The sequence below is a fragment of the Triticum urartu genome, unplaced genomic scaffold, assembly GCF_003073215.2.
Source record: "Triticum urartu cultivar G1812 unplaced genomic scaffold, Tu2.1 TuUngrouped_contig_948, whole genome shotgun sequence".
NCBI classification, from domain to species: Eukaryota; Viridiplantae; Streptophyta; class Magnoliopsida; order Poales; family Poaceae; genus Triticum; species Triticum urartu.
The window spans coordinates 16,181-24,135 of record NW_024120527.1 but is presented as its reverse complement, the minus strand read 5'-3'; the positions used below and the strand labels follow the sequence as shown (position 1 = coordinate 24,135).

At 41.4% G+C, this 7,955-nt stretch overlaps 1 pseudogene; it reads right to left on the bottom strand.

Moving 5' to 3' along the window:
• Positions 1–1,072: 1,072 nt before the first annotated feature.
• Positions 1,073–2,759, bottom strand: LOC125532246 (annotated as a pseudogene).
• Positions 2,760–7,955: the final 5,196 nt, after the last annotated feature.

The following is a 7,955-nucleotide window of genomic DNA, read 5'->3' as shown; positions in this document are numbered from 1 at the left end:
TCACTATAATCATATCAAGCGCATCCTTAGGTATCTCAAAGGTACTCTCGACCATGGTCTCCACATAAACAATTCTTCCCCTACCTCTCTCACCGCGTATTCTGATGCAGACTGGGCTGGTTGTCCCGACACTCGATGATCTACGTCTGGTTTCTGTGTTCTTCTTGGTGACAATTTGATTTCTTGGTCCTCCAAAAGGCAGGTAACCGTCTCCCGCTCGTCTGCTGAAGCTGAATATCGTGCGGTTGCACATGATGTGGCTGATACGGTCTGGCTTCGTCAGTTGCTCTCGGAGTTGCATCAACCGCTTGCACATGCTACCATTGTTTATTGTGATAACATCTCAGCTGTTTACATGTCCGGGAGTCCTGTTCAACATCCCGGACTAAACATATTGAGATTGATATCCATTTTGTTCACGAGAAGGTGGCTCTTGGACAAGTTCGGGTGCTGCATGTTCCTTCTACGGCTCAATTTGCTGATATTTTTACCAAGGGACTACCATCAACATCATTTTGTAATATTCGATCCAGTCTCAACGTTGTCGAGCCCCCTGTTGATACTACAGGGGGATGTTAGACTATTACTTGCCTCTCAAGTTATCTAGTCCTAGTCATATTGTAATAGGTCTAGTTGGCTTGTAAATCTCTTATATATACTGTTGTATGCGGCTGCAATAATCAATCAACAATAGTTCTATTCAATCTTACAAAAACGACTAGCTTCGGAAATTTTCAACCCTAAGCATCTTCGCCCTTCTCTACTTGTCACGAGAAACTGGAAGCATCGCCCATCAAGGGGTATAACCGAGAGAGAACGTGGATAGCAGACCCAACTGTATGGGCAACGTATCCCATGATGAGTGGATCAGAAATTCAGTAGATGAATCATGGTTGCATAGATGAGCATTTTACGAGTTGACAAATGAAACTGTAGTTGTTCGGTTGCTGGCTGGTGATTGTTTTTTGCTCCGATTATTAGCATCAACCATCTAACGCTGGCTCGCAGACACTGTAATGCAATGACGCATGTAGTACCAGGCAAAGCACGTCAATAAAAATGCAATCATCTCCAATAAAGCAGCAGCAGAATCCACAAGTTACCATGACCAGGCAAATGTACATTACTCAGCAAAAGAGCGGCTGAATTTTATACGACCAGATGTCAAACATTAAAAAGAAAACATAGTAAATCATTTTTCCCCTTCAACACGTCACATACAGACAAACCCAAGCTAAAATTATTCACTGCATATATCATGTGGTACACCAAGCAGATAACTGAAAGCCCACAGGAGCAAACTTAGTCCTTAGATGACCAAAATAACAGCATATTCTACACCTCCTTAGGAACATCTATCGGGTAGCGATTGATGCAATCTTGCCATGCCTTATCAGCACTTTTTGCTGGCTGGGTGCACTTTAACACTGCACTATTACACTTGTATCCAGAGCCAAATCCAATCATCCAAACTCGGTCCCCTTTCCTCATTCGGCCCTTGGCCTCACTGTACGCCAGCTCGTACCATACCGAGCTACTTGATGTGTTCCCAAACTTGTGAAGTGTCATCCTTGATGGCTCAACATGCTCATCAAGCAGGCCGAGGCTACGCTGCACAGCATCGATTACCGCTCGACCACCTGCATGTACGCACATATGCTCGAAAGCTTTGCGGAAATCAGGCACATATGGCTTCATGGTTCCACTTAGCACCTTTCGTGAGATGAACGAGAGCAAAAATGCAATCTTGACTGACAATGGGAGAATAAGCGGTCCAACCGTGGTGATGTTAGCCCCGAGAGCCTTGCCAGCGACATCCACAAGGTCCTTGGATAAATTGAGACCAAGAATTCCCTCGTCATCTTCCTCATAAGATACACATCGGTATGCACTGTCCTGGGAGCTGGTACAATTCCGAACTACGTTCGCCACCTCAAAACGAGCTTTGTCACTCGATGTTGAGAGGAGCACCGCCGAGCCACCCATGCGGATCAACATGTTGGTCAGCTGCATTTCGCGCTTCCTCCCAGTGTAGTAGGTCCCAGTCAAGATCTCTGTGGACACAACCAGCGCATGCGCGCTAGAGGGAGAGTTCTGCAGAAGGTCCTTCGCAAGACCCATGGCGATTAGCCCTGCGCTGCAGCCCATCCCAGACAGTTGCACGTTGCAAATATTATCTCGAAGCTTATATCTTCTCATGATCATATCAGCGAGGGACGGAGTTGGGCTGAAGATGCCGCAGTTCACGATGAGTATGGCGATTGCATTAAGGTTGATAGACGTCTTCACGAGAAGGTCATCTATGGTCGTGAAGATGGACAACTCCGCTTCAGCACGGGCTTCACTTAAACAATAATATGGTGGAATATGATGATGGCAAGCCGGGAGGTAGGTCTCATCACCAGGCCTGACCGTTCAGAAATACGGGTCAAGAAGCGCAGATGGCCGCTGTCGTCGCAGGACCGAGAATGGTGAATGTTCTCAATCCATGCGGCCTTGCTGATGCGGTAGTTCGAGTCAGGCCGGAAACACGCATAATCAACAATGTATACTGTGCGTGAACGGCTCATGAGGTACAGGAGTGTGGTCATAGTAGCTATGCACAGAAAAATTAAGAAGAGGCGGATGTTTCCGGAAGCATCATGCCAAATGAAAAATAGATTGTCTTGGAGTAGTACCATGGCGGGGGTGGCGGGGCGGCTATGAAAAGAGTGTGAACGTCTTCACTGCGACCTGGTACTGATACTGGTTAGATGGATCAATAAGAGAGAGTGGAGAGCTTATATTTCGTGTTTAGATTGCTGAGCACATATTTATAAATAAGCAAAAGATTGTGAAAAGTGGGCGTGGATTACAGAGCGGCTAGCATCAATGCTTGCACTGTTCTAACCACAAAGGGAATACCTGCAATATCCATTTATAATTAGGTCCACCCGTTGATTGAGGTTTTTCCTCCATATGGAACATACGACTAGCACTTTAACATGCGGCTATAGTTTTCTGGAAAACGTGCAAGTTACATTTTTTGTACACTAAACTGAGATTGCATTTTCCCCAAATCGATTGATAGATATTAGTAAACCCACTAATTCTTAGTAACTAGCTAGCACAGGAGCCCAAGCACATGCGTTGGCAACGTCTTATTTTGCCACTTCAGTTATTTTTATAAGGCTCCTTTTTATCAGTGATTTGCAATATTTTTGTTGATAGCTTACCAAGTTGACCACTTGGTATAAGGCTTCCACTTTGTTCATACGATATCACTAGCAAAAGTGTCCGTGCATTCCAACAGGTGAAAAAAAAACACGGGCCCCTAATCCAGTAACCCAAGCACATGTGTCAGCAATGTCTTATTTTGCCACTTCAGTTATTTTTATAAGGCCTCATTTTGTTCATAGGATATCACTAGCAAAAGTGTCCGTGCATTCCAATAGGAAAAAAATATACGGGCCCCTAACCCAGTAACCATGACTCAAAACCGTAATAGATCCACATCCTTTATTTTAACATGGCATCATATCTGTGTTGCCGCTTATGCTTCTTCCATCCTCGTCAACGGTGGCCTAAGTGCTCACACAATTACAAGGTGTTTGAATGTGGTCAATCCTACGGCGTCTCTCTTTCTATATAAGATGAGAAATCTCTCCTGCCCCTCGCGCGAGGTTTTGCTGAGGCACACATGCGTGATTACATATGGTTTCTTTCGTCGTTAATCTGATTTTACCGAGGTGTTCATTTCAAATGCGGATCGGCACCGGTATGAAAGAAAGATGGGTCATGTGTTATTGATTAAGGTTGCCCCCTAAATAGCATTTTTCTTCAAATGATCATCATGTAAATAAACATCATATTCAGATTCCGCACATTTTTATAATCAAACTCTATATATAACATGTTAAAATTGAAGTTCGGGTTTAAAAGATATCCATATTTTTCAAAAGACATGGACCTTGGGTTGATTTTAAGAAATAACAGGGGGTATCTACAAAAAGCAAAACATTTTTCTAAACTCACTTAAATCTGGACCCCGGGTTGATTTCAGAAAACAACAAGGTTTTTTTTTTACAAAGAGCACAACGGACGGGCAGGAGTGCTTCTCCCTTTATTAATAGGCATAGATAGGAATAGGAAAGTGTTTGGAACTGAGGTGGCATCTATCTCAATTCTGATAGGCACTAGTAGGAAATCTCTTATAGGTGAAAACTATTAGTGGCACGGCGATAATTTCAAACGCCACTGGTATGTAGTAACTGGGCAAAATACTAGTGGTGTGCGACTTTAAAGAGAACGACACTAATAACATCTTATTAGTGATGTGCCATGTAAAGGGCACACCATTAGTAACTAGACTAATCTGTTCCCATGCTAATACGCATGCCGCCAGTGTAAATTACAATTTGTTGAAAAATATAAAAACTGCAATCTAAGATACCTAAAGACAAATCTGTTACATATATTCACATGTGTTTTGTGTAGTATCATACCATGTAGTCTTTGATATTTTGTGCTAGCATTAATATTATTTTGAATGGGATGAACTACTAAATCAACATTCACATCATGCATATATGATTCCGAACATACAGATTTGCATCCTCGCAAAAAAAGAACATACAGATTTACATGCAATAATGTGAAGAGCTTATATTTCGTGTTTAGATTGCTGCGCACATATTTATAAATAAGCAGACGATTGTGTAAAGTGGGCGTGGATTACAGAGCGGCTAGCATCAATGCTTGCACTATTCTAACCACAAGGGGAATACCAGCAATATCCATTTATAATTAGGTCCACCCGTTGATTGAGGTTTTTCCTCCATATGGAACATACAACTAGCACTTTAACATGCGGCTATAGTTTTCTGGAAAACGTGCAAGTTACATTTTTGTACTAAACTGAGATTGCATTTCCCGAAGTTGATTGATAGATATTAGTAAACCCAATAATTCTTAGTAACTAGCTAGCACAGGAGCCCAAGCACATGCGTCGGCAATGTCTTATTTTGCCACTTCAGTTATTTTTATAAGGCATCCTTTATTTAACATGGCATCACATCTATGTTGCTGCTTATCCTTCTTCCACCCTCGTCAACGGTGGCCTCAGTGCTCACACAATTACAAGGTGTTTAAATGTGGTCAATCCTACGGCGTCTCTCTTTCTATATAAGATGAGAAATCTCTCCTGCCCCTCGCGCGAGGTTTTGCTGAGGCACACATGCGTGATTACATATGGTTTCTTTCGTCGTTAATCTGATTTTACCGAGGTGTTCATTTCAAATGCGGATCGGCACCGGTATGAAAGAAAGATGGGTCATGTGTTATTGATTAAGGTTGCACCCTAAATAGAATTTTTTTCAAATGATCACCATGTAAATAAACATCATAATCAGATTCTGCACATTTTTCTAATCAAATTCCATATATGACATGTTAAAATTGAAGTTAGGGTTTAAAAGATACCCATATTTCTCAAAAAACATGGACTGTGGGTTGATTTTAAGAAATAACAGGGGTATCCACAAAAAGTAAAACTTTTTCTAAACTCACTTAATCTGGACCCTGGGTTGATTTCAAAAAATAACATGTTTTTTTTTGCAAAGAGTACGATGGACAGGCAGGAGCGCTTCTCCCTTTATTAATAGGTATAGAGAGGAATAGGAAAGTGTTAGGAACTGAGGTGACATCTATCTCAATTCTGATTGGCACTAGTAGGAAATCTCTTATAGGTGAAAACTATTAGTGTCACACCCATAATTTCAAACGCCAGGGGTAACTAGTAACTGGGCAAAATACTAGTGGTGTGCGACTTTAAAGGGAACACACTAATAACATATTACTAGTGATGTGCCATGTAAGGACACACCATTAGTAACTAGACTAATCTGTTCCGACGCTAATAGGCATGCCGCAAGTGTAAATTACAATTTGTTGAAAAATATAAAAACTGCAATATAAGATACCTTAAGACAAATCTGCTACATATATTCACATGTGTTTTGTGTTGTACCGTAATATGTAGTCTTTGATATTTTGTGCTAGCATTAATTTTATTTTGAATGGGATGAACTATTAAATCAACATTCACATCATGCATATATGACTCCGAACATACAGATTTGCATCCTTGCAAAAAAAGAACATACAGATTTACATACTATAATGTGGTATTCGTTCGTAATTTGGTTATCAAAACTCATGTGTGCAATGTACGTGTAACTTATCACTCCCTCCGTTCCTAAATACTCACTCTGTCCCAAAATAAGTGACTCAACTTTGTACTAACTTTAGTATAAATTTAATAAAAAGTTGAGTCACTTATTTTGGGACCGAGAAAGTATAATCTTTTCAATATTTCAATTAGGGGCTACATACGGTGCAAAATGAGTCAATCTACACTCTAAAATATGAAATAGCTTGCCACAGAACTAGTTAAAGGTTGCTAAATTTTTAACGGTTTAAAAGTTATCAAACAATATGAAAATGTAATAAGATGATCCAACAGAGGGATTGTCAAAATATGCATCTATGTGTCGGCAAAAATAATAAGCATTCAGCTCACTGCAACGTAAATATATACTGAACTATTTATTTTTTTTTGTCCAGGACACATACAGTCGTATTTTTTTAGTCCCTTCGTTGGATCATGTTATATTATAGGTGTGTTGGTTCAGTATTTTTTTTCAGAATTTTTGAGAACTTTTGCGCCGTTGAAACCCTTAACTAGTTATGTGACAAGCACTTGTAGAAAAGAATCCTACTCCGATATATAGTGTTACTATTCATCGTCCAGGGTGCAGAATAAGTTATTCTTCACCTGAGGTAATCTTACGATCGCTTCCTAAATAAATTACATTTAGAATATAAATATTTACGTGCATATTGATTTAATATGTAAAATTTGGTATAAGAAAACAAAAATATAAGTTATAAGACCAGAAAAATCACCTTTTATGTATGTTTTACACTATATTTTTACATTTCGTAATTTTACGTAACATAAAATATTTTTTACGACAAGTACATATTTTCTTACGTTCTCTTTTTATGTATGAAATAAGACCAAATTTACGAAACGTAAAAATACGGTGCATTGATGTCAAAATAGAGAGGGGGTGAAGAATAACTATTCCCCACCCAGAATAACGAATAGTGCGACCCTATATATATAAAATGAAACTTTGCTGGGGCAGTTGCAATCAGAGACGCACATTGCGCATGGGGATCTGGTCCCCTTCCTTCCCTCTTTTCATTTTCTCTATATTAGATGATCACTTGTTATTTCCTTATATAGACAAACTGGACCATTCATCACTGTTCATGGCTCAGGATGCGTCAGGTGTAGGCTGGCAAAATGGCAGGGGTGACAGTCCTCGGCCCACTCGTGCTCGGTGCCTAGCCCACGAAAGGTGCGTGACTGTTTTTTTATGCACGGACAGACGCTCTCCTCAATTCCACTCTTTCCCATGCACGAGAACTCTTTGCTTTCTCCTCTCTTTCAGATCCAATCGTAACTATCATCCCCCCTTTCCTCCTATGGCGTTCTCCTTTTTCCCTGGTTCTGGAGCGGACGACCGTGGGATCGAATTCGCCACTGCCCCCAGCCATCACCTCCTCTCTCCCCCGCCATGGCCAAAGCATCGAGGTCCTGCGATCTCTTCCGTCCCCTGCCATATCCACCAGCGCCCTCCTCACCCCGTCCCACTCCACGAATCCCTCTTCTCACTTCACGGTTGTTCCCTCCTTCTCACGCTAGATCTTGGTCCGACGACCACGGGATCAACACCGTTGCCCGACCAGTAGAGATGCATCTGTCAGGGAGGCTCTATGCCCTGTCGCCTATCCAGTCCAGGAGAGATGCAACACCCAGGGAGCCCCCTCGCCCGCGGCTCCGCTGGATCCATTCAAGTTCTTTTGTTGCTCGTGTTGTTGGATATGTGGTTGGGCAAATCAGTCTT